The sequence below is a fragment of the Triticum dicoccoides genome, chromosome 5A (assembly GCF_002162155.2).
Source record: "Triticum dicoccoides isolate Atlit2015 ecotype Zavitan chromosome 5A, WEW_v2.0, whole genome shotgun sequence".
In the NCBI taxonomy this organism is placed as follows: domain Eukaryota; kingdom Viridiplantae; phylum Streptophyta; class Magnoliopsida; order Poales; family Poaceae; genus Triticum; species Triticum dicoccoides.
In genome coordinates, this window is record NC_041388.1 from 692,589,562 (window position 1) to 692,610,589 (window position 21,028).

Genomic DNA, 21,028 nt, shown 5'->3' on the forward strand with positions numbered 1-21,028 from the left:
TGGCACACCCAAAGCACTCCTACGGTATCCGGGAGTTGCCCAATCTCATGGTCTAAGGAAATGATACTTGACATTAGAAAAGCTTTACCAAACGAACTACACGATCATGTGCTAGGCTTAGGATTGGGTCTTGTCCATCACATCATTCTCCTAATGATGTGATCCCGTTATCAACGACATCCAATGTCCATGGTCAGGAAACCGTAACCATCTATTGATCAACGAGCTAGTCAACTAGAGGCTTACTAGGGACATGGTGTTGTCTATGTATCCACACATGTATCTGAGTTTCCTATCAATACAATTCTAGCATGGATAATAAACAATTATCATGAACAAGGAAATATAATAATAACCAATTTATTATTGCCTCTAGGGCATATTTCCAACAGTCTCCCACTTGCACTAGAGTCAATAATCTAGTTCACATCACCATGTGATTAACACCCACAGGTCACATCGCCATGTGACCAACATCCAAGAGTCTACTAGACTCAATGATCTAGTTCACATCACTATGTGATAAACACTCAAAGAGTTCTGGGTTTGATCATGTTATGCTTGTGAGAGAGGTTGTAGTCAACGGGTCTTGCCATATTCAGATCCCTATGTATTTCGCAAAACTTTATATCGTAGATGCTGCTGCCACGTTCCACTTGGAGCTATTCCAAATTGTTGCTCCATTATACGTATCCGATATCTCTACTCAGAGCTATCCGGATAGGTGTTAAGCTTGCATCGACGTAACTCTTTACGTCGAACTCTTTATCACCTCCATAACCGAGAAACATTTCCTTATTCCTCTAAGGATAATTTTAACCTCTATCTGGTGATCTACTCCTAGATCACCTTTGTACCGTCTTGCCAGACATGTGGCAAGGCACACATCAGGTGCGGTACTTCAGCATGGCATACCGTATAGAGCCTATGACAAAAGCATAGGGGACGACCTTCGTCCTTTTCTCTTTCTTATGCCATGGTTAAGCTTTGAGTCTTACTCAACTTCACACTTTACAACTCAGGTAAGAACCCCTTCCTTGACTGATCTATTTTGAACTCCTTCAAAACATGTCAAGGTGTGCGTTCTTTGAAAGTATCATCAGGCGTCTTGATCTATCTCTATAGATCTTGATGCTCAATATGTAAGCAGCTTTATCCAGGTCTTCCTTTGAAAATCACTCTTCAAACAAACCGTTTATGCTTTCCAGAAATTCTACATTATTTCGGATCAACAATATGTCATCCACATATACTTATCAGAAATGTTGTAGTGCTCTCACTCACTTTCTTGTAAATACAAGTTTCTAACAAACATTGTATAAACCTAAAAGCTTTGATTACTCCATCAAAGCATATATTCCGACTCCGAGATGCTTGCTCTAGTCCATAGAAGGATTGTTGGAGCCAGCATACCTTTTAGCATCCTTAGGATCGTCAAAAACTTTTATTGTATCACATACAACTTTTCTTACGAAAACTTGGTAAGAAAACTTGTTTTGACATCCATCTGTAAGATTTCATAATCGAAAAATACAGCTAATGCTAACCTGATTCCGACAGACTTAAGCATCGCTACGGGTGAGAAATTCTCATCGTAGTCAACTCCTTGAACTTGTGAAAAGACTCTTTCCCACAAGTCGAGCTTCATAGACGGTAACATTACCGCCCACGTCCATCTTGTTCTTAAAGATCCATTTATCTCAATGGCTTGCCGATCATCGGGCAAGTCCACCAAAGTCCATACATGGATCCTATCTCGGATTTCATGGCTTCTTACCATTTGTCGGAATACGGGCCCACCATCGCTTCTCCATAGATCGTAGGTTCATTGTTGTCTAACAACATGATATCCAAGACAGGATTACCGTACCACTCAGGAGTAGTACATATCCTTGTCGACCTACGGGGTTCGATAGCAACTTGATACGAAGTTTCATGATCACTATCATTAACTTCTTATTCAACAGATGTAGGCTCCACAGAAAACATCTTTCTGTGTTGCATCACTCTCTGGTTGAAATAAAGTTCGACAACCTTATCAAGTTCTATCTTCCTCCCACTCAATTCTTTCGAGAGAAACTCCTTCTCGAGAAAGGACCCATTCTTAGCGACAAAAAATTTGCCCTCGGATCTGAGATAGAAGGTATACCCAACTGTCACCTTTGGGTATCCTATGAAGATGTGTTTGTCCGCTTTGGGTTCGAGCTTCTCCGGCTGAAGCCTTAAGCATCGCAGCCCCAAACATTAAGAAACGACAACTTTGGTTTCTTGCCAAACCAATGTTCATACGACGTCGTCTCAACGGACTTAGATGGTGTCCTATCTAAAGTGAATGCAGTTGTCTCTAACACATAACTTCAAAATGAAAACGGTAGATTGATAAGAGACATCATAGATCGCACCATATCTCATAAGGTTCGATTACGATGTCCGGACACACCATAACCCAGTGGTGTTCCAGGTGGCTTCAACTGTGAAACAATTCCACAATGTCTTAAGTGTTTGCCAAACTCATAACTCAGATATTCTCATTGATCAGATCGTAGGAATTTTATCTTCTTGTTGTGATGATTCTTAACTTCACTCTGAAATCGCTTGAACTTTTCAAACGTTTCAGACTTGTGCTTCATTAAGTAAATATACCTATATCTACTCAAATCGTCAGCGAAGATGAGAAAATAGCGATATCCACCGCACGCTCCAATTCTCATTGGATCACACACATCTGCATGTATGATTTCCAACAAGTCACTTGCCCGTTTCATTGTACCTGAAAATGGGGTCTTAGTCATCCTGCCCATGAGGCATGGCTCGCATGTGTCAAGCGATTCAAAATCAAGTGACTCCAAACATCCATCGATATGGAGTTTCTTCATGCATCTTACGCCAATATGACCTAAGCGGCAGTGCCACAAGAAAAAGTGGTACTATCATTATTAACTCTACATCTTTTTGGCGTGAACATGTGTATTACCACGACCGAGATTCAATGAACCATTCACATAGGGTGCATGACCATGAAAAGGTATTATTCATGTAAACAGAACAACCATTATTCTCTAACTTCAATGAATAACCGTATTGCAATGAACATGATCTAATCATATTCATGCTCAACGTGGACACCTGATAACATTTATCTAGGTTCAATACTAATCCCGAAGGCAGATGGAGCGTGCGATGGTGATCTCTTCAACTTTGGAAACACTTCCAACACACATCGTCACCTCGCCCTTAGCCAGTCTCCGTTTAGTCGTAGCTTTTGCTTCAAGTCACCATTAATAGCAACTGAACCGGTATCCAATACCCATGTGCTACCAGGAGTACTAGCGAGGTACACATTAATAACACGTATATACTTTGTTGAAGTTGCCAGCCTTCTTATCTACCATGCATTTCGGGTAATTCCGCTACCAGTGACCGTTCCCCTTACAATAGAAGCATTTAGTCTCGGGGTGGGTTCAACCTTGGGTTCCTTCACTGGAGCGGCAACTGGTTTGCCATCCATGAAGTTTCCCTTCTAGCCCTTGCCCTTCTTGAAACCAGTGGTCTTGTTAAACCATCAACACTTGATGCTCCTTCTTGATTTCTACCTTTTGCGGTCTTAAGCACCGCAAACAGCTCTGGGATCAACTCCATCCCTTGCATGTCATAGTTCATCACGAAGATCTAGTAGCTTAGTGATAGTGTCTAGAGAACTCTATCAATCACTATCTTATCTGGAAGTTTAACTCCCACTTGATTTAAGTGATTGTAGTACCCAGACATTTTGAGCACATGCTCACTAGCTGAGCTATTCTCCTCCATCTTGTTGGCAAAAGAACTTGTCAGAGATCTCACACCTCTCAACATGGGCATGAGCCTGAAATCCCAATTTCAGCTCTTGGAACATCCCATATGTTCTATGGCGTTCAAAACGTCATTGGAATCCCGATTCTAAGCCGTAAAGTATGGTGCACTAAACTATCAAGTAGTCATCAGGATGTGTCTGTCAGATGTTCACAACACCCACAGACAACTTTGTAGGGGTTTGCACATCGAGCGGTGCATCAAAGACATAAGCCTTCTGCGTAGCAGTGAGGACACTCCTCGGACTACGGACCTAGTCCGCATCATTTCTTACGATATCTTTCAACTTAATCTTTCTCTAGGAACGTATTGAAACAGGGAGCTACAACATGAGCTATTTATCTACAACATATTTGCGAAGACAATTTAGACTATGTTCATGATAATTGAGTTCATCTAATCAAATTATTTAATGAACTCCCACTCAGATAGACATCCCTCTAGTCATCTAAGTGAAACATGATCCGAGTCAACTAGGCCGTGTCCGATCATCACGTGAGACGGACTAGTCAACATCGGTGAACATCTTCATGTTGATCATATCTTCTATACGACTGATGCTCGACCTTTCGGTCTTCCGTGTTCCGAGGCCATGTCTGTACATGCTAGCCTCGTCAAGTCAACCTAAGTGTTTCGCATGTGTCCCCAGGCCATGTCTGTACATCCTAGGCTCGTCAACACCCGTTGTATTCGAACGTTAGAATCTATCACACCCGATCATCACGTGGTGCTTCGAAACAACGAACCTTCGCAATGGTGCACAGTTAGGGGGAACACTTTTCTTGAAATTTTAGTGAGGGATCATCTTATTTAAGCTACCGTCGTTCTAAGCAAATAAGATGTAAAACATGATAAACATCACATGCAATCAAATAGTGGCATGATATGGCCAATATCATTTTGCTCCTTTTGATCTCCATCTTCGGGGCTCCATGATCATCGTTGTCACCGGCATGACACCATGATCTCCATCATCATGATCTCCATCATCGTGTCTTCTTGAAGTTGTCTCGTCATCTATTACTTCTACTACTATGGCTAACGCTTTAGCAATAAAGTAAAGTAATTACATGACGTTTATGTTGACACGCAGGTCATAAATAAATAAAGACAACTCCTATGGCTCCTGCCGGTTGTCATACTCATCGACATGCAAGTCGTGGTTCCTATTACAAGAACATGATCAATCTCATACATCACATATATCATTCATCACATCCTTTTGGACATATCACATCACAAGGCATATGCTGCAAAAACAAGTTAGATGTCCTCTAATTGTTGTTGCAAGTTTTTACGTGGCTGCTATAGGTTTCTAGCAAGAACGTTTCTTACCTACGCGAAAACCACAACGTGATATGCCAATTTCTATTTACCCTTCATAAGGACCCTTTTCATCGAATCCGATCCGACTAAAGTGGGAGAGACAGACACCCGCTGCCACCTTATGCAGCTAGTGCATGTCAGTCGGTGGAACCAGTCTCACGTAAGAGTACGTGTAAGGTCGGTCTGGGCCGCTTCATCCCACGATGCCGCCGAATCAAGATAAGAATAGTAACGGCAAGCAAATTGACAAAATCGACGCCCACAACAACTCGTGTTCTACTCGTGCATAGAAACTACGCATAGACCTAACTCATGATGCCACTGTTGGGGAACGTAGCAGAAATTCAAAATTTTCTACGCATCACCAAGATCAATCTATGGAGTAATCTAGCAACGAGGGGAAGGAGAGTGCATCTACATACCGTTGTAGATCGCTAAGCGGAAGCGTTCAAGTGAACGGGGTTGATGGAGTCGTACTCGTCGTGATCCAAATCACCGATGATCCTAGTGCCAAACGGACGGCACCTCCGTGTTGAACAAACGTACAGCCCGGTGACGTCTCCTACGCCTTGATTCAGCAAGGGGAGAAGGAGAGGTTGGGGAAGACTCCATCCAGCAGCAGCACGACGTCGTGGTGGTGGTGGAGGAGCGCGGGACTCCAGCAGGGCTTCGCCAAGCACTACGAGAGACGAGGAGGGAGAGGGGTAGGGCTGCGCCAACAGGGAGATTGAATCACGTGTCTTGGGCAGCCCCAAACCTCAAGTATATATAGGGGAAGGGGAGGGGCTGCGCCCCCACCTAGGGTTCCCTCCCTAGGGGTGGCGGCAGTCCCCAGATCCCATCTGGGAGGCGGCCAAGGGGGAGAGAGAGGGGGGCGCACCTAGGGTGGGCCTTAGGGCCCATCTGCGCCTAGGGTTTGCCCCCTCTCCTCTTGAGGACGCCTTGGGCCTTGGTGGGAGGCGCCCCATCCCACCTAGGGGCTGGTCCCTTCCCACTATTGGCCCATGTAAGCCTCCGGGGCTGGTGGCCCCACCTGGTGGACCCCCGGACCCCTCCGGTGGTCCCGGTACACTACCGGTGATGCCCGGAACACTTCCGGTGGCCAAAACCATACTTCCTATATATTAATCTTTACCTTCAGACCATTCCGGAACTCCTCATGACTTCCGGGATCTCATCTGGGACTCCGAACAACATTTGTTAACCGCGTACATACTTTCCCTATAACCCTAGCGTCATCGAACCTTAAGTGTGTAGACCCTACGGGTTCGGGAACCATGCAGACATGGCCGAGACAACTCTCCGGCCAATAACCAGCAGCAGGATCTGCATACCCATTTTGGCTCCCACATGTTCCACGATGATCTCATCGGATGAACCACGATGTCAAGGATTCAATCAATCCCGTATACAATTCCCTTTGTCCATCGGTATGATACTTGCCCGAGATTCGATCGTCGGTATCCCGATACCTTGTTCAATCTCATTACCGACAAGTCTCTTTACTCGTTCCGTAACACATCATCCCGTGATCAACTCCTTGATCACATTGTGCACATTATGATGATGTCCTACCGAGTGGGCCCAGAGATAATTCTCCGTTACACGGAGTGACAAATCCCAGTCTCGATTTGTGCCAACCCAACAGACACTTTCGGAGATACCTGTAGTGAACCTTTATAGCCACCCAGTTACGTTGTGACGTTTGGCACACCCAAAGCACTCCTACGGTATCCGGGAGTTGCACAATCTCATGGTCTAAGGAAATGATACTTGACATTAGAAAAGCTTTACCAAACGAACTACATGATCTTGTGCTAGGCTTAGGATTGGGTCTTGTCCATCACATCATTCTCCTAATGATGTGATCCCGTTATCAACGACATCCAATGTCCATGGTCAGGAAACCGTAACCATCTATTGATCAACGAGCTAGTCAACTAGAGGCTTACTAGGGACATGGTGTTGTCTATGTATCCACACATGTATCTGAGTTTCCTATCAATACAATTCTAGCATGGATAATAAACAATTATCATGAACAAGGAAATATAATAATAACCAATTTATTATTGCCTCTAGGGCATATTTCCAACAGTCTCCCACTTGCACTAGAGTCAATAATCTAGTTCACATCGCCATGTGATTAACACTCACAGGTCACATCGCCATGTGACCAACATCCAAGAGTCTACTAGACTCAATGATCTAGTTCACATCACTATGTGATAAACACTCAAAGAGTTCTGGGTTTGATCATGTTATGCTTGTGAGAGAGGTTGTAGTCAACGGGTCTTGCCATATTCAGATCCCTATGTATTTCGGAAAACTTTATATCGTAGATGCTGCTGCCACGTTCCACTTGGAGCTATTCCAAATTGTTGCTCCATTATACGTGCCGGAGGAAAAAACGGAAGAGAAAGAGAAGAGGTAAAAACTAAGTTGCTTCTTTGACAAACGAGTGAAACCAAAGAACCTTGGAAGGTTGAACAAATTGAAAGAAAGAATGCAAAGAAGAAGAACAAAGTTGAAAACACTCTGGTAGGGAAGAGGAACAAGGAAGAACAAATTCGGACAACACTCCGTTTGAAAAGTGATATGAAACTTGATAAGATGAAAATAAGTTAAGCAGAGGGCACAACACTCTGGTTAAATGGATAAGCATGAAAAGAACAAGATCCCGACAAGAACAACAAGAAGGTTTGAAGAGAGCAACATCATGATGCCTCCAGAAGAAAATAATAGAAGATAGATCATTGGAATAAAATAATTGAGAAGAAAATGCCACTTCTACCACAACAATTGAGCTGAAAAGACATCCTTAGGAGAGGGGTCGAGCGGAGTTGTTGGAAAACCAACAACGAATAGAGTAAACTTGTTGTGGTCTTATGGAAAACATCTCAAAACTATGTGGTGAAATTCTGCCACTAACGGAAACGATAGATTGGATTGATATCAACAAGGAGACGAGAACTTATTTCACCGGGAGGATAAATGAAGAACTTGGGTCATTTATGAGCACCATAAATAGCAACAATCCTTAGGAAAGGATTTAGGTGAAAATATTACCCATGATAACTCAATTGACGAGATTGATGGATTTAAAATATCTCATTCTTGATAACTTGTGAATCACGGAGCACGACGGGAAATTATCACGAATGACATAACACCACCTCAAAGATAAGATAGGACGAATTGGACTTCGGATTACAAGATGAAGAATGCTTGAGCTCTTTTGAAAATAATCTCAAAGACCACTTCGAGAATGAATTAAATCCTTGATAAACCAACATGTAGGACCTCCATGAAGAACTCCGGCAATAGAAGAATGATCACACGAAAATAAGGATGAAAAGAATAAGGTTGAAGCCTTGCGATGATTTAGATGGAGCTTCGCGATGGTATAATTGAGAGAGCTTGGAATTCCGGGAAGAAAAAGATGAAACAATTGAAACCGAGAATTTTGATGAACCACCGGAATAAGGAATTAATCACTTGGATGAAACAAGAACAAGAATTACATTATGCTTATCCTTCATCAATTTAAATTGATGACGAGCAAATGGATTTGGCATACTACTTATTCTTGTTGAAAAGGATTAAGAGAGATATCGATAACTTGATAAGGTCTTCAACAAAACACCGGTAGGATTGAAACAATGAATGAATTGATATGATCACCATGGAAGAGAATCTTGAGCAAACCACCGTAAGAACTGGAAACAAACAAAGGAAAGATATCGAAGCACCGGGAAGAATTAGCAAAAGAACAAAGATGTTTGAGAGAATTTAGATACAAGTGAAACGAATAGATCACAGACCGATTAGAGATCACTTGAACGATGCACCGGTAAGATCGGAGAATGATAACTAAAAGCTGAGAATGAATAAACCTGAATTGATGGACTCCGGATAATCAAACTGAGAAGACTCTTGAATTGCTCCGGATAGGTGAAAAGAATTCTCACAACCGAAACCAATTATGAGAGGATGGCGTCAAGCTAGACCCAAGAATCTTTGGAAGAACGGGTAAGGATTTAAGAGGAACTCCTCTTCGGTCTTCAAATCCGAGAATGACGAGAAGAACACCACCCAAATTGTTGAGATACTCCGGGACGACGAAGAATATAAAGGTTGAATCAACAATGAAAAGGATTTGAAAGATCTTGGAGAAAGACATTTGACTGATGAAAATTCATTCTTACGTCAAACTTGGAGAAGACTCCGAGAAAATAGAGGAGTCAGGTAAGATCCTGGAAAAAGACCTATGGGTTATGGGCCCACTCACAAGACACACCGTTGAACGATTGCTTGAAAAGGAGATTGCACCGGATGAATTAAATGGTTTGAATAAGATAACAACCTCAGAAGAACTTGAATGAATTGAGAATGAACACTAGCATCTTCTGAGATATCTTCAGCACTCCGGAATATATGAATAGCGAGAAGTGGATGATTATGAGGTGCACCGGCATAAGAAAACATTGAAACAATGAAAGGATATGATCAACAAAGCTTGAATTGGATCCACCGGAGAAGAAAAGAACAGGAAGAATAATAGACTTGTGGAGTATCTTCATGAGAACCACCGGGTAAGAACATTGATTGAAAAGGATGAAGAGACTTCACGACAATAAAAGGATACTTGATTAAGAACTCCGAGTCTTTGAATAAAAAGGGGTGGGAGGGTGGGAAAACAAAGGCAACTTGGAGATGGATGAAACAAACACCGTTGAGAAGAACTGATAATTGATCTTGCTGATGTTGAAATGATCGGATCCACTTTATGAGAAAAACACGCCGGTTGAAAAAGAATTAACATGACAATCTCGATGATCGAGAAGAATTAGTATTCACATAAGAATATGGGAACACCACTTATGAAAGGTATGGAATCAACATTTGACTTTGAAGCAACTCGAATACCACAGCTGAAAACAAAAACAAAGGATTGGCTTGTAGAATAAGCCGGAACAAACATATGATAGAGATTTCGTCCGAAGTTTTCGTGGTGGGGCCTACACGGGCTCGATCGTACAACACCATCATGTACAAGGCAGTGCACATGACATACGAAGCGTCCCCGAGTCAGCATAGCCAAGGACTCTTTAAGACACAACAAGACCACTATAAAACCAACCGTGGATAGGCGGACCACTAGACGTCGAACCCCAATTTCATATCATACATCTGTCGGAAAGATATCCTAAGAGCTACTTGAATTCTCACTTATAAACTCCCGAAATTTTCCGGTTATGCAATCAGGTGTTGGGGATACAGGGGAAGCATAATATCTCACCCAAAACTAGCAAATCCTACATCCAGCTGTATCCATCCTTCAACACATAACCAAGAAACCTTTGGAAATCATTTACCTCAACCTTCGAAAAGCATCCGTTATACGAGTTATGGCAATACTCCCGAATTCCCGCCCCAGTACTGGGTGACATCGAGGTTATCTCCCCAACAACTGGATAGAAGAGATTTTCGATGTCTGCGAAACTCAGGTATTCCAAAATTGCAACGATAAAATTGTGATGACAACACCTCGGAGCTCAACTCCCCGGGACACTGCCACAACCCCTAAATGTCAGGAGGCACCAAGAACAATGTTCTCTTCACAAAACCATCGGAACGATTCCAAGATACCCGCATGATCCTAATTTTTTTTAGTGAAATTTGAGAAGAGAAGAGTCAAAACTCTACGTCAGGAGGCCTCACCAGAGCGACGAAGGGACTGAGGAGTAAAAAGAATCCTACTCTCCGATATATATAATCCTAAATGACTCAAAACATTTTTCTAGACTCAACAACGTCGGCTATTCGATCAAGCAGGGGGCTCCTAAGGTCGGGGAAGGCTCTGATTACCAACTTGTAACACCCTCGATGCGGCTATATCTCCCACGTGTTGAAGCACGACTTTGAGGCATAACCGCATTGAAAGCAATGTCGCAAGTGAGGTAATCTTCACACAACCCATGTAATACATAAGGGAAAGAGTTACATAGCTGGTTTACAATTGCCACTTCACACAATACATGAATAAAGCATTACAATCATCCAGATACAATCAAGGTCCGACTACGGAACCAAAATAAAAGAAGACTACCCCAAATGCTACATAGATCCCCGATCGTCCCAACTGGGCTCCACTACTGATCAACTGGAAAACAGAAAACAACATAATGAACACGGTCTTCATCGAGCTCCTCCTTGAGCTCGGTTGCGTCACCTGCACGGTATCGTCGGCACCTGCAAACTGGTTTTGGAACTATCTGTGAGTCACGGGGACTCAGCAATCTCACACCCTCCCGATCAAGACTATTTAAGCTTATAGGTAGGGAAAAAGGTGTGTGAGGTGGAGCTGCAGCAAGCACTAGCATATATGGAGGCTAACATACGCAAATGAGAGCGAGAAGAGAAGGCAAAGCACGTTCAAGAAACTATGGTCAAGAAGTGATCCTAGAACAACTTACGTCAGGCATAACTCCAACACCGTGTTCACTTCCCGGACTCCGCCGGAAAGAGACCATTGATACGTCTCCGTCGTATCTATAATTTTTGATTGTTCCATGCCAATATTATTCAACTTTCAAATACTTTTTGGCAACTTTTTATATTATTTTTGGGACTAACATATTGATCCAGTGCCCAGTGCCAGTTCATGTTTGTTGCATGTTTTTTGTTTCGCAGAAAACCCATACCAAACGGAATAAAAACTGACGGAGATTTATTTTGGAATATTTATGAATTTTGGGAAGTGGAATCATCGCGAGAAGGTGCCCGAGGGGGGCACGAGGTAGAGGGGCACGCCCCAGGGTGTCAGGCGCGCCCCTGACCCTCGTGGCCACCCCGTAAGGCGGTTGGAACCCTTTTTTCGCCGCAAGAAAGCTAATATCCGGATAGAGATCGTGTTAAAATTTCCGCGTAATCGTAGTTACGGACCTCCGGGAATATATGAAACGGTGAAAGGGAAGAATCTGGAAACGCAGAAACAGAGAGAGACAGAGAGACAGATCCAATCTCGGAGGGGCTCTCACCCCTCCCGTGCCATGGAGGCCATGGGCCAGAGGGGAAACCCTTCTCCCATCTAGGGAGGAGCTCAAGGAAAAAGAAGAAGGAGGGGGCTCTCTCCCCCTCGCTTCCGGTGGCACCGGAGTGCCACCGGGGGCCATCATCATCACCGCGATCTACACCAACACCTCCACCATCTTCACTAACATCTCCATCACCTTCCCCTCTCTATCTACAGCGGTCCACTCTCCCACAACCCGCTGTACCCTCTACTTAAACATGGTGCTCAACGCTATATATTATTTCCCAATGATGTGTGGCTATCCTATGATGTTTGAGTAGATCTGTTTTGTCCTAATGGCTATTTGATGATCGTGATTGGTTTGAGTTATATGTTTTATTATTGGTGTTGTCCTATGGTGCTCTCCGTGTCACGCAAGCGTGAGGGATTACCGCTGTAGGGTTTGCAACATGCTTATGATTTGCTTATGGTGGGTGGCGTGAGTGACAGAAGAACAGACCTGAGTAAGTAGGTTGTTTGCGTATGGGATAAAGGGGACTTGATGCTTTAATGCTATGGTTGGGTTTTACCTCAATGAATCTTTAGTAGTTGCGGATGCTTGCTAGAGTTCCAATCATAAGTGCATATGATCCAAGTAGAGAAAGTATGTTAGCTTATGCCTCTCCCTCAAATAAAATTGCAATAATGATTACCGGTCTAGTTATCGATTGCCTAGGGACAAATAACTTTCTCGTAACAACAAACTCTCTACTAAACCTAACTTAGTTGTGTCTTTATCTAAACAGCCCCTACTTTTTATTTACTTGCTCTTTATTATCTTGCATACTTATCCAACAACACCTACAAAGTACTTCTAGTTTCATACTTGTTCTAGGTAAAGCGAACATCAAGTGTGCGTAGAGTTGTATCGGTGGTCGATAGAACTTGAGGGAATATTTGTTCTGCCTTTAGCTCCTCGTTGGGTTCGACACTCTTACTTATCGAAAGAGGCTACAATTGATCCCCTATACTTGTGGTTATCAAGACCTTTTTCTGGCGCCGTTGCCGGGGAGCTATAGCATGGGGTGAATATTCTCGTGTGTGCTTGTTTGCTTTATCACTAAGTAATTTTTATTTGCTGTTCTTAGTTGTTTTCTATCTTTAGTCATGGGTAGGAAACGCAAAATACCAAAAAAATTAGGTGTACCTACTGAACCAATGGTTGAAGAACCAATCAAAATCTATCACACTGCTGAAGCTTATTACTTGGATCATCTTTGATCCCTATGTGCTTGTGCTGAAACCCCAACTAGCTTAGTTGAGGGCAAATCTTTAGATGAGCATGCTTGTTATGTGCGACACCGTATATCTCAAAAAGAGAAACTTTTACAGCATCAAATTAATACTATGCAATGCTATGCTTGGAATTTATGCTATTATTATGATTTTACTTGTTGTTCTGAACACCCTAAGAAACACCTTCCCTACCAATGTGAGTTTAGTGATAATGGAATCGTATCTTCGTATGCTAAAGGTTCTTATAGTTACTATGATGTTCAACAAATTGAAGAATTTGTTGCTTTTAAGGGTGCTTTTGAAATTGCTTCTTTGATTGAAAAGTATGATGCTACTCTTTACAAATCTGAAAATTTTGCCATACTTGAATATTGTTATGAGAATTATGCTTCTAATACCTATGTTAAACAATATATTGAGGAATACTCCGCTGTGCAAGAAGAGACTAATATTTTGCAGGAGTCTATGGAAGAAGAAATTGATGAAACTGTGAGCTCATTGGATGAAAAAGATGAGGAGGAGAGCGAAGAACAAAAGGAGGAAGAGCGGATTGATCACCCGTGCCCACCTTCTAATGAGAGTAACTCTTCAACTCATACATTGTTTAATTCCCCTTTGTGCTTACCGAAGGATGATTGCTATGATGATTGTTATGATCCCACTGATTCTCTTGAAATATCCCTTTTTGATGATGCTTGCTATGCTTGTGGCCAAGATGCCAATATGAATGATGCTTATGGAGATGAACTTGCTATAGTTCCTTATGTTAAACATGAAATTGTTGCTATTGCACCCACGCATGATAGTCCTATTATCTTTTTGAATTCTCCCGATTACACTATATCGGAGAAGTTTGCTTTTATTAAGGATTATATTGATGGGTTGCCTTTTACCGTTGCACATGATGATTTTGATGAATATAATATGCATGTGCTTGCTGCTCCTACTTGCAATTATTATGAGAGAGGAACTATATCTCCACCTCTCTATGTTTCCAATACGATAAAATTGCAAGAAACTATTTATACTATGCATTGGCCTTTACTAGGTGTGCATGACTTGTTCTTTTATGACATGTCGATGCATAGGAAGAGAGTTAGACTTCGTCATTGCTTGATATATGTTACTTTGTGCTCACTACTAAATTAAAAATCATTGTTGATTCAAATTGGCTTTGATATACCTTGGGATCCGGGTGGATTCACTACTTGAGCACTATATGCCTAGCTTAATGGCTTTAAAGAAAGCACTGCCAGGGAGACAACCCAGAAGTTTTAGAGAGTCATTTACTTCTGTTGAGTGCTTTCATATAGTTTAAAAACAAAAAAATAAAGAGGGGAAACCAAAACTTTTTCTAAAAGAAATGTGAAAGTGAGAGAGACGAGCATTGTGAAAGTGGGGGACGTCCTTGAACTTTGTTCATGCCCATGGGAACTTTGTGAATCTTGATTACAGAAACTTTTCAATAAAAATAATTATCCCCTTGTACAATTCCTTTGTATTATAAAAATAATGTGCCAAGGTTTGCCTTTAGGAGGTTCACATTTGCTTGATGGTTTGTACGGTCCAGGACAGAAACTTTGGCTGTAGTGCGCGATTTTATATTTTTAGCTGGAACGTCAAATGGTTCTAATTCATTTTTCATTGTCTTCCTATACAAATTGTTTATTTTTCCTAATTTTGATAGAATTTTTCAAAGTATGGTGAATGTTCAGATTGCTACAGATTGTTCTGTTTTAGACAGATTCTGTTTTTGATGCATAGTTTGCTTGTTTTGATGAAACTATCAATTTATATCAGTGGATTAAGCCATGAAAAAGTTATATTACAGTAGACAAAATGCAAAAAAATATGAATTGGTTTGCAACAGTACTTAGAGTAGTGATTTGCTTTATTACACTAACGGATCTTACCGAGTTTTCTCATGAAGTTTTGTGTGGATGAAGTGTTCGATGATCGAGAAGGTCTCGATGTGAGAAGAAGGAAGAGAGGCAAGAGCTCAAGCTTGGGGATGCCCGAGGCACCCCAAGTAAATATTCAAGGAGACTCAAGCATCTAAGCTTGGGGATGCTGGGGAGGCATCCCCTCTTTCTTCAACAAATATCGGTATGTTTTTGGATTTGTTTCGTTCATGCGATATGTGCAAGTCTTGGAGCATCTTTTGCATTTAGGTTTTTATTTTTTATGCACCATGCTGGTATGAGATGGTCCTTGGTTGATTTATAGAATGCTCTTTACACTTTGCTTATATCTTTTGAGTATGGCTTTATAGAATGCTTCATGTGCTTCACTTATATCATTTGAAGTTTGGATTGCCTGTTTCTCTTCACTTAGACAACTGCCATTTGTAGAATGCTCTTTTGCTTCACTTATATTTGTTAGAGCGTGGGCATATCTTTTGTAGAAAGAATTAAACTCTCTTGCTTCACTTATATCTATTTAGAGAGATGACAGGAACTGGTCATTCACATGGTTAGTCATAAAATCCTACATAAACTTGTAGTCGCTGAATATGATATGTTTGATTCCTTGCAATAGTTTTGCGATATAAAGGTGGTGATATTAGAGTCATGCTAGTCGAGTAATTGTGAAATTGAGAAATACTTGTGTTGAGGTTTGCAAGCCCCGTAGCATGCACGTATGGTGAACCGTTATGTAACGAAGTTGGAGCATGAGGTATTTATTGATTGTCTTCCTTATGAGTGGCGGTCGGGGACGAGCGATGGTCTTTTCCTACCAATCTATCCCCCTAGGAGCATGCGCGTAGTACTTTGTTTCGATGACTAATAGATTTTTGCAATAAGTATGTGAGTTCTTTATGACTAATGTTGAGTCCATGGATTATACGCACTCTCACCCTTCCATCATTGCTAGCCTCTCTAGTACCGCGCAACTTTCGCCGGTACCATAAACCCACCATATACCTTCCTCAAAACAGCCACCATACCTACCTATCATGGCATTTCCATAGCCATTCTGAGATATATTGACATGCAACTTTCATCGTCATCATATACGTGACTTGAGCATTCATTGTCATATTGCTTTGCATGATCGTAAGATAGTGTCGTGGAATTGTCACGGCAGATGTCCTTAATGTTAGGACTTAGTCGCGAGGCCAACGCATCTATGTGGTAGCTTGAGAGGGGTTGAGCGGGACGAGAGACGTGATGTTTTACCCAGGTTCGGCCCCGCACGGTGGAGGTAAAAGCCTACATCCTGCTTCATTGATATTGATGATGATGATCACGGTTACAAGAGTGCTCTAAATCGAGAGCTATTGTCTAAACCTAACTTGTCCAACTTGTGGAACTTGTCAATCTTGTCCCCTTTTGGGGAGCCCTGCCCCTCCTTATATATGTTGGAGGGGCGGGTTACATGTAGAGTCCTATTAGGATTAGGACTAGTCTATCTCTAATACAAACCGGATACAAGTCCAGGTCTTATCTCCTTGTAAGATAAACGTTCCTCATGCCTTTCCTCTTAAACCGGCCCACCATTAAACGTGAACCGGCCTTCTGGGCCTTGGGCCTTGTCATCCGTCTGTATTAGAGATAGACTAGTCCTAATCCTAATAGGACTCTACATGTAACCCGCCCCTCCAACATATATAAGGAGGGGCAGGGCTCCCCAAAAGGGGACAAGATTGACAAGTTCCACAAGTTGGACAAGTTAGGTTTAGACAATAGCTCTTGAGTTAGAGCACTCTTGTAACCGTGATCATCATCATCAATATCAATGAAGCGGGATGTAGGCTTTTACCTCCACCGCGAGGGGCCGAACCTGGGTAAAACATCGCGTCTCTCGTCCCGCTCAACCCCTCTCAAGCTACCACATAGATGCGTTGGCCTCGCGACTAAGTCATAACATTAAGGACATCTGCCGTGACAATTCCATGACAGATAGCTAGCATGATGTTTTCATGGCTTGTCCGTTTTTTGATGTCATTGCTACGCTAGATCATTGCACATCCCGGTACACCGTTGGAGGCATTCATATAGAGTCATATCTTTGTTCTAGATATCGAGTTGTAATATTGAGTTGTAAGTAAATAAAAGTGTGATGATCATCATTATTAGAGCATTGCCCAAAAAAAAAGAGGCCAAAGAAGCCTAAATAAAAAAAGGGGGCCAAAGAAGCCCGCAAAAAAAAAGAAAAAAAAGAAAAATGGGCAATGTTACTATCCTTTTACCACACTTGTGCTTCAAAGTAGCACCATGTTCTTCATATAGAGAGTCTCTTGAGTTATCACTTTCATATACTAGTGGGAATTTTCATTATAGAACTTGGCTTGTATATTCCAATGATGGGCTCCCTCAAATGCCCTTGTTCTTCATGAGCAAGCAAGTTGGATGCACACCCACTTAGTTTCAGTTTGAGCTTTCATATACTTATAGCTCTAGTGCATCCGTTGCATGGCAAACCTTACTCACTCACATTGATATCTATTGATGGGCATCTCCATATCCCGTTGATACGCCTAGTTGATGTGAGACTATCTTCTCCTTTTTGTCTTCTCCACATAACCCCCATCATCATATTCTATTCCACCTATAGTGCTATGTCCATGGCTCACGCTCATGTACTGCGTGAAAGTTGAAAAGGTTTGAGAATGTCAAAAGTATGAAACAATTACTTGGCTTGTCATCGGAGTTGTAAATGATGTGAATATTTTGTGTGGTGAAGATGGAGCATAGCCAGACTATATGATTTTGTAGGGATGAGCTTTCTTTGGCTATGTTATTTCAATAAGACATAATTGCTTGGTTGGTATGCTTGAAGTATTATTATTTTTATATCAAAGGATAGACTATTGCTTTGGATCACTCGTGTCTTACTATTCATGCCATGATTAGAGATATGATCAAGATTATGCTAGGTAGCATTCCACATCAAAAATTATCTTTTTTATCATTTACCTACTCGAGGACGAGCAGGAATTAAGCTTGGGGATGTTGATATGTCTTCGTCGTATCTATAATTTTTGATTGTTCCATGCCAATATTATTCAACTTTCATATACTTTTTGGCAACTTTTTATATTATTTTGGGGACTAACATATTGATCCAGTGCCCAGTGCCAGTTCCTGTTTGTTGCATGTTTTTTGTTTGCAGAAAACCCATACCAAACGGAGTCCAAACGGAATAAAAACTGATGGAGATTTATTTTGGAATATTTATGAATTTTGGGAAGTGGAATCATCGCGAGACGGTGCCCGAGGGGGGCACGAGGTAGGGGGCGCGCCCCTGGCCCTCGTGGCCACCCCGTAAGGCGGTTGGAGCCCTTCTTTCGCCGCAAGAAAGCTAATATCCGGATAGAGATTGTGTTAAATTTCAGCCCAATCGGAGTTATGGATCTCCTAGAATATAAGAAACGGTGAAAGGGAAGAATCTGGGAACGCGGACACAGAGAGAGACAGAGAGACAGATCCAATCTTGGAGGGGCTCTCGCCCCTCCCGTGCCATGGAGGCCATGGACCAGAGGGGAAACCCTTCTCCCATCTAGGGAGGAGGTCAAGGAAGAAGAAGAAGAAGAAGAAGAAGGAGGGGGGCTCTCTCCCCCTCGCTTCCGGTGGCACCGGAGTGCCACCAGGGGCCATCATCATCACCGCGATCTACACCAACACTTCCGCCATCTTCACCAACATCTCCATCACCTTCCCCCCTCTATCTACAGCGGTCCACTCTCCCGCAACCCGCTGTACCCTCTACTTAAACATGGTGCTCAACGCTATATATTATTTCCCAATGATGTATGGCTATCCTATGATGTTTGAGTAGATCTGTTTTGTCCTAATGGCTATTTGATGATCGTGATTGGTTTGAGTTGTATGTTTTATTATTGGTGTTGTCCTATGGTCCTCTCCGTATCACGCAAGCGTGAGGGATTACCGCTGTAGGGTTTGCCACATGCTTATGATGTTCTTATGGTGGGTGGCGTGAGTGATAGAAGCACAGACCCGAGTAAGTAGGTTGTTTGCGTATGGGATAAAGGGGACTTGATGCTTTAATGCTATGGTTGGGTTTTACCTCAATGAATCTTTAGTAGTTGCGGATGCTTGCTAGAGTTCCAATCATAAGTGCATATGATCCAAGTAGAGAAAGTATGTTAGCTTATGCCTCTCCCTCAAATAAAATTGCAATAATGATTACCGGTCTAGTTACCGATTGCCTAGGGACAAATAACATTCTCGTAACAACAAACTCTCTACTAAACCTATCTTAGTTGTGTCTTTATCTAAACAGCCCCTACTTTTTATTTACTTGCTCTTTATTATCTTGCATACCTATCCAATAACACCTACAAAGTACTTCTAGTTTCATACTTGTTCTAGGTAAAGCGAACATCAAGTGTGCGTAGAGTTGTATCGGTGGTCGATAGAACTTGAGGGAATAATTGTTCTACCTTTAGCTCCTCGTTGGGTTCGACACTCTTACTTATCAAAAGAGGCTACAATTGATCCCCTATACTTGTGGGTTATCAAGACCTTTTTCTGGCGCAGTTGCCGGGGAGCAATAGCGTGGGGTGAATATTCTCGTGTGTGCTTGTTTGCTTTATCACTAAGTAATTTTTATTTGCTGTTCTTAGTTGTTTTCTATGTTTAGTCATGGGTAGGAAACGCAAAATATCAAAAAAAATTAGTTGTACCTACTAAACCAATGGTTGAAGAACCAATCAAAATCTATCACACTGTTGAAGCTTATTACTTGGATCATCTTCGATCCCTATGTGCTCGTGCTAAAACCCCAACTAGCTTAGTTGAGGGCAAATCTTTAGATGAGCATGCTTGTTATGTGCGACACCGTATATCTCAAAAAGAGAAACTTTTACAACATCAAATTAATACTATGCAATGCTATGCTTGGAATTTATGCTATTATTATGATTTTACTTGTTGTTCTGAAAACCCTAAGAAACACCTTCCCTACCAATGTGAGTTTAGTGATAATGGAATCATATCTTTGTATGCTAAAGGTGCTTATAGTTACTATGATGTTCAACAAATTGAAGAATTTGTTGCTTTTAAGGGTGCTTTTGAAATTGCTTCTTTGATTGAAAAGTATGATGCTACTCTTTACAAATCTGAAAATTTTGCCATACTTGAATATTGTTATGAGAATTATGCTTCTAATACCTATGTTAAACAATATATTGAGGAATACTCCATTGTCCAAGAAGAGACTAATATTTTGCAGGAGTCTATGGAAGAAGAAATTGATGAAACTGTGAGCTCATTGGATGAAAAAGATGAGGAGGAGAGCGAAGAACAAAACGAGGAAGAGCGGATTGATCACCCGTGCCCACCTTCTAATGAGAGTAACTCTTCAACTCATACATTGTTTAATTCCCCTTCGTGCTTACCGAAGGATGATTGCTATGATGACTGTTATGATCCCATTGATTCTCTTGAAATATCCCTTTTTGATGATGCTTGCTATGCTTGTGGCCAAGATGCCAATATGAATGATGCTTATGGAGATGAACTTGCTATAGTTCCTTATGTTAAACATGAAATTGTTGCTATTGCACCCACGCAT